This window comes from Phasianus colchicus, chromosome 3 (genome assembly GCF_987193195.1).
Source record: "Phasianus colchicus chromosome 3, bPhaCol1.hap1.1, whole genome shotgun sequence".
Classification (NCBI taxonomy): domain Eukaryota; kingdom Metazoa; phylum Chordata; class Aves; order Galliformes; family Phasianidae; genus Phasianus; species Phasianus colchicus.
In genome coordinates this window covers 63,433,795-63,441,377 of record NC_143438.1, presented here as the reverse complement: position 1 = coordinate 63,441,377, position 7,583 = coordinate 63,433,795, and positions in this window count along the sequence as shown.

The following is a 7,583-nucleotide window of genomic DNA, read 5'->3' as shown; positions in this document are numbered from 1 at the left end:
GGGCAGGATCACCTCCCTTGTCCTGCTGACCACACTTCTTTTGATGCAGCCAAGGATACGGTTGGCTTCCTGAACTCTGAGGGCACGTTGCTGGCTCCTGTCTATCAGTATCCCCAAGCCCTATTCAGCAGTGCTCTGCTCTATCCTTTCATCCCCCAGCTTGTATTGATAGTGGGGGTTGCCACAACCTAGGTGCAAAACCTGGCACCAGGATTTGTTGAACCTCATGAGATATTCCTGGTCACAGTGCCTGAGGCATCCCATCCCTCAAATGTATTGACTGCACCACATAGCTTGGTATGATCCACAAACTTGCTGAGGGTGCACTAGATCCCACCAGTGATATCATTGCTGAAAATATCAAAGAACACAGGTTCCAATACTGAGCCCTGAGGGACAAGCTTCATTTTATCCTTGCTGTGTGCTCTTGAAAGCTGGAAGAGTGAGAATTCTTTCGGGCTTCTACCTCACAGATGCTAAACTGGAGAACAACCCTGTTTATGTGGATGGTTCCCAGGTTTCCAGGGTTTCACTGGGAATTTCTGAACATAGACCAGGATATAGGGATCAGCCATACCATGAGGGATTCCAGAGAAATGTGCAGATTGCTTGAGATCAGATCAATTGATCTTTGAGTGAAGCTAGTCCTTTAAGAGCAACATGGTTCTTGGTTCCAAAAGCACCAGCCAGGAAGTAGAGCTGATTTGAAGCTTGGCTTTGGGGTTATAGAAGTTCACCAAACAAATATAATTTGAAATTAACATCTTGTTACTAACATATTGGCTTTGCTAGAACATATCAAGAAGCCCTAAATTCACAGCCAGCTTCAGAAATAATAAACAGTAAGGGACATATTTTCTGAAATAAGTTTGTAAGAGTTTTAGAGATTCTTATGATAAAAATATGTGTAACTGATCTGCTTTAGATTCAGCAAACCTGAAGATAGTGGCTCTTTGTGCTTTGATTAATACTGTAGAATGTTATGTAAGTCAATGAAGTCTAATTTTGTTGAAATTACATGTTGAGTGGGCACTGCTCAGTTAACAGATTACATACTATAATCTCTTCTGAAATATTTCATTAGCTATTTTTGTAATTATTGTAACTGTTTTTTAAATTCCTATGGAGTGGATAGATGACATTATGTTTAACAAACCCTGCCTTGGAGGTGCAAATTTACATATTCACATTTTCCTAAATTGGCTAGAACACATTTTTTTCTGTTCTGAAAAGAAAACTAACTAACAAACAAGACAACAAAACAAAGAAATGGAACAACAAAACATGCAAACAGACACCCATCTCCTATTTTTCAATTGCCAGTGTTGGTCATTTGTAAATCAGTGGAAAAATGCAATAACAGTGCTTAGGTACCACAGTGAAAGTGTCTCAAGGACTAGGACCTTATGTAGTGACTTAAATGTAGGTTCTGGTTAGGACTGGAAGCCTTCAGGGAACTTAACTCTAAGGTTAAGCATTTGTTTTCAGGGTGGTTCTTGCTTTATTCTTTAGTGTCCTCTATCTCTTATCACCTTCAGTTGTAGTTGAAAGGTACTCCCAAAAGCTCTATCATTCCACTCTCCTGAAATTCACCTTGTCTTGCACAACTACCCTCAGTATCTTCCATTCATTGCTTTCTATTCTTTTGCTGTTATTAATGCACAGAGAGTGATTCTGAACTGTATGCACTGAAAGGCCAGTGTTTCCACTAAATTAATCAAATAACATTAAAGGTGTATTGCAGCCTCAGCATAGATGTTAATGTGGGTTCCTCTCCTCCCCTGTCAGTGTTTTGCAAGAAACTTGATAAGTTGTTTGAAATGAGCTAATGGATTTAGAAGTGATGGAAAGAGCTTGTGGGGAGGAAAATGGACCTGAAAGACAAAGGCATAGATTTTTCCTCAGGAAGACAGGCTGAGCTGTTATATGCAGAGCTGAGTGGGCAGAAGTATTATGAGGACCCTCTTGCTCACTGCTGAGTACTCTTTTGTATCACTGCAAAGTGACTTTGAAGAAGGTGGGACATGCTACAAATTCATATTTGAAAAATATTGCATTCATTTTGTGTGGATTGAAGTAATTGCTCATAAGTAGCAGGAAATCGGACCTTGTACTTTGCTAGTGACATGAAAAGCAGATGTGGGTGATTATTTTCATTTTGTTTATTATATGAATTTACTTGCAAATGGCTTAGACAAATGTCTCAGTTCATGATTTTTTTTTTTTTTAATCTGATGCACAGTTGCTTTAGATGTTCATTGTTTATATTTCCTATTTGCTTAAGCGCGGAGAAGGAGATGCATGGCAAGTCAGTGTTGGCTTAAGATGCTCACAAGCTGTGATACAGAGGGGAAAAATAAGCTATGGAGGGATATAGCTCTTTCTATTTGCTTTTCTGTCATTATTCTTTCCTGGCTGTCACACTGAATACACTACTCACAAAGGCAGATGTTAATATAAAATGTGTTACATAAAGTGCGGCTCAACTACGAGAATGGGTTCTTTGACTTGAATCTTTGATTTTGTAGGCAAACACAACAATTCTGACAATACATGAGTTATGTTATGGATACTACAAACTAGATACATGTTGTCTTCAGACTGATGAATGTTTGTAACCCACCAAGCAAGAAACTATTAGGTCATGAACTTTTGCAGTCCAGTGAGAAGAGCCAGGGAGAGCCCTCCCTATGAACTCTCAAATTATTATTTCTACCTCTCAAAAAAACACTTATTCAGAGAAACTGACCGTTATTCAGAGGAATTCCTGCCATCATTGAAAGGCGTAACTATTCATTCTGTAAACTGAAGATGAATTGACAATTTTCATCAATTCTCTGGCAGGAAAGTGCTTTAATCTCTTTATTTTCACACATGAGAGACTGACTTTCCCTGAGGCAGACTCAGAAGCAGAGCAAAAAGATCTGCTTTTAATTCTGTAAACTAGAAGTAGTTTTAAAGTCCATACTTGTTGAAAGCAGAGGTGGATTAGTTGAAGTCAAAGTCTACAGTACTGGGCTTCTGTTTGGATGCTTGAATAAATACGTACCTCTGAGATCCTGGTTGCTTAGCATTACTAAGAGTAACATTTGAACCTCTTTATAAGGAGAATGCTTCCCAGAAAATACTTTACTTCTGTTAGTTACTATTGAATATGTCTCATGGTTCTCACCATCGTCTGAATATTTTAAGCAGGTTCACTCAGAGTAATGCAGATATGCATTATACTATTTGGCTTCTTTTAGCAGAATAATCCTTTAGTGAGTGAAAAGCCCTAAGGCAGCAGCTGGTTCCAATTTTATAATCTTGTGGTTTTCATCAGGTAGTGGAAAAGAATTCTGTAACTATGGAAAAAACTGCACTCTGAGCTGTTAGGCACCAGAGAATTCAACCCAGAGAAGCCCTTATAAACATCCCAGTCACTGAAAAGATTTTTTGTGAACATTACAATTTAGAATCTGTAGTATCAGACACAGATCTTTAGGAAATTGGCCTTCATTGGTTCTAATGTTTGAACAATTACTGTTTTCTGTATAATCTCCAAGTAGAAATATATCTCACAGCACTCATGATTTTCTTTGTGACACAAAGCAGAAATGCATCTACTTGTCTGCAGAAGAGCCATTACATATCTAATTTGGCTCATGTGCAGGGTGCTGGCAGTGAGAGCTACAAGCCTCGTGGGACTGGGCCATTTTAAAGACCAGGTCCAGCATGAGGAAAGCTTCACTATCCACAGCACCTCACAGCACCTGCATTCACGTGTGATGGGGCTGCACAGATTTTCCTTCTCTTACTGCACAGATTGTCTGATTTCCACTTGGAGTATATCTACATAGAGCAGCAAAAGTGCTAGGATTACTGTAGCCACAGTGCTGAGATGCATAGGCAGGGCAGCTTTCAGAATGTGAGGAGTCAGGAGCAGCCGCTGCTCCCCCCTTCCCCTCCTTTTTATCTAGTGAGGATGTATCAAGCTGTAGCCCAGTATGTAGTATGAATTTATGTACTGCACATTTATATTCTAGGCTCGCTCCAGAGTGTGTCACTGCTTTAGGGTAAGTATGAGACTTAAAGGTAAAACCATAGTTTAAAAGATTGTATATTTGTCTTTTGATTTAATAAATTGATTTTCAGTAGAGTGTCCACGGCATAATTTGGTACTGCTTATCCACTACAGACACTGTAAACGCGGCTGTCACCGCTGCTTGTCATACTGGGGCTATCAAGCCATTAATCAGTCTGTGGCTGAACTCCTAAATAAGAAGCATTATTTGCCTTGCTTCCTTTTAACACAAGTTTTGCAAATTAAATGTTTTAAACATGAAGAAAACGTCATTTTTCTGAATGGTTTCTCCACCAAGCAGTTTTATGTTTAGAAACAAATATGCCTATAAATGAGAACTTTATGGGCAAGACAAAGCATGTAAACTGGAACAAAAGAATACCTTGATTAAATATACTTAAAAGTTCACCATTATGATTAATGATTTTCTAAGCTTTTGAGAGTACCCCATTAACTGTATATTAAATTAAGAATGCTTTTTGAATATGCTGTATTGGCAGATGTTTGTTAAATGTATCTTGTTATTATGTATTTTCTCAAGTTCTTTAAGGCTTAATGATTACACATGTGCGTCAGCCCTCTTACAGACAAATCTCCCTTAGTATATATGTTTTAGGTATGCTTAATTTTTTAGGCTCCTTGAGCTGGCTGAACTTTAACCTACACAAACTTGTTATGCTTTGCTGTATGTAGACAAGCAATTCTGCATAATCTGGCTCTAATCCTAGATTACATATATCATATATTATGACTCTTTTGAGCCTCTTTATTACATATCAATCGAATGAACTATTCCAGTATATTGACTCAGTGACATAAAATCAGTGCAAAAATGCTGCTCAGTGAATGACAGAGGTAGGCACAACACAGGGACAGCTTCCACCAGGGGAAAGCTCTTAGGACACTGTGATAGGCATTAAAGACACCATCGAAGGACAGAGAACATGTGCACAGCATGATGAGTCACAGGTACCTTGAAGTTCTTGACGAGCTATGTGAATGTATGCATCTCTCAGCAACTCTAAATTAGCAGAGACTGGAAACATGGACGTTTCAGCTGCTGAAGTCATGCTGGCATGCTCACGTATGCCTTTACTAGAATCATATAGCGTACTCCTTGGACATAACTGAGGATTGAGATCAACATAATTAGCTGGGTATCTTGACAAACATTAAACTGCTTTGTAAACAGTAGAGTAGAAGAAAGTGCCCCCCATGAACACCTATTCTCTGGAATTTTTTGTGATGTATGAAATGGTTGATAGACGTGAATATGAATTTATGATATATAAAATGGTTTATGATATATGAAATGTTGAGAAGAAAGTGAATCAGGTAATCATTTTAGATGACTCATAAATATCTCCTAAAACATTAAAGTTGCTTTAAAATTCTTGTTTTGTTTTGAAAGAGATATATTAGCACCACTTTTTGATTTTTAGATCTCCTTAGGATCACGGTCTTTGTCACCAGTGTCACATTCAAGTACCTGAAGAATGGATGGAGAATATCATGACAAGGAAAAAAGGGCTTAATTATATTGTGCTTAATTTGGAAAGTGAATCCTTCTAGCCTGAGAGTAGAATAATTTGATTAATTCCATTATCAGTATTATGCCCTTACATGTGTAATCTCCATGCAACTATAGGTGCAGTCTGTCAAATGGCAGGTACTGATAAAAATGTCAACTTCATTAGTCAAATAATGTAAAAGTTCAAGGCTGGTAATGAATCATTTCCATTATCATCCTTCCCATCCATCTCTTCAAGTTTAGCAGCAAATTATTTTGTCTTTGAAATGGAAAAAAAAAAAAAAGAGTCAGACAAATAATCTTCCAGGTGACATCACCATATCAAGGAATTCTAGACTGATTCCCTTTTATCCCATGATCTATGGAAGAAGAACCTCTACAACCCACTCACATGTATTAAAAGGAATCAGGCATTTAAATGCTGGCAGGATATTTCTTTATTGTTTTTATTGGCTAATTTTGTAGAGAATCATAGAATATTCTGAGTTTAAAGGGACTCACAAAGATCATCAAGTCCAACTCCTGGCTTCACACAGCACCACCCAAAAATCAAACCCGATATCTGAGAGCATTGTCCAAATTATCCCTGAAGTCTGGCAGCTTGGGGCCATGCCCACTGCCCTGGGGACCCCATTCCATGCACAGCTGCCCCTGTGCTCCCCTCATGAGGAGCTGCAGGCCAACATGAGGCCTCCCATCAGTCTCCTCTTCTCTGAGCTGAGCAAACTGAGGGACCTCAGCTGCTCCTCACACATCTTGCCCATCAGACACTTCACTACCTCTGTAGCCCTCCTTTGATTTCTTTCTTATATTTTGGCACACAAATTTGCACCTGGTGTTAGAGGTGAGGCCACACAGTGCAAGCAGAGCAGGGCAATCCCTCCCCTTACCTGATGGCAATGCTGAACTTGACACATACTGAAGTATGGTTGGCCTCTTGGACTGTCAGGGCACACTGCTGGTTCATATTCAACTTGCCATTAACGAGAACTCCTCAGACCCCTTTCCACAGGACTGCTTTCCAGCTTCTCATCCCTCATCTTGTATGCATATGCAGGACTACCCCATTCTACGTGAAGAATCTGACACTTGCTCTTGTTCAACTTCGAGCAGTTAGTGACTGCTCAGCCTCCAAGTTGTCAAGATCTCTATGCAAAGCCTCTCTATCCCCAGGGGAGTCAACAACTTCTCTTTATTTAGAATTGTTAGCAAACTACTTGGTAAACATTCAAGTCCTACATCTATATAATTTATTAAAGAATTGAAGAGAACTGGCCCCAGATTGGAAGCTTGAAGAACTCTACCAGTGACTAGCTGCCAGCCTGATATAACCCCATTTACATTACTATTATATTTACTATAATCCTTCAAGCCTGTTCTGTTAGCCAATTGTTCATCCGTCATATTCTGTACTTGTCTAACTGTAAGCTGGTCTCCAGAAGGATACTGTGAAAAACAGTACTGAAAGCTTTGCTGAAATCCAAAAAGTCCCATCTACTGTTTTCCCTTGCTCAATTAGATGGGTAAGCTTGTCATAAAAGGAAATAATTTCATTAATCAGAGCTTTCCTCTCCTGAACCTGTGTTCTCTATGACCAGTGACTGTGTGGGGGATGTACTGCTGAATGTGTTGCACATGTGCCCTTCTTGATGCTGTTCTTATTACTTCAGTGAGTTGTCCTAACGTCTTGGTCATTGTTGCAGGTCTAAAGCTGACTTTTCTAAATGGGTTGGTTTTTTTGTTTGTTTGTTTGCTTGTTTTTTAGCTAACCATTTTGACTGTGTGACTCCTTGAAGATAGTCATACACATTTTCTGTCTCTTACTCTCCCAGTTTGAAACCCAGAAGTCAGATTGCAGACAGTCATCTGAATTTGCAAAGGCTGATGTGAGATTTGTCTGTGCTCATTTCACAGAATCACAGAATTGTCGGGGCTGGAAGGGACCTACAGAGATCATTGAGTCCAGGCCCCCTGCAAAGCAGGCCCCCT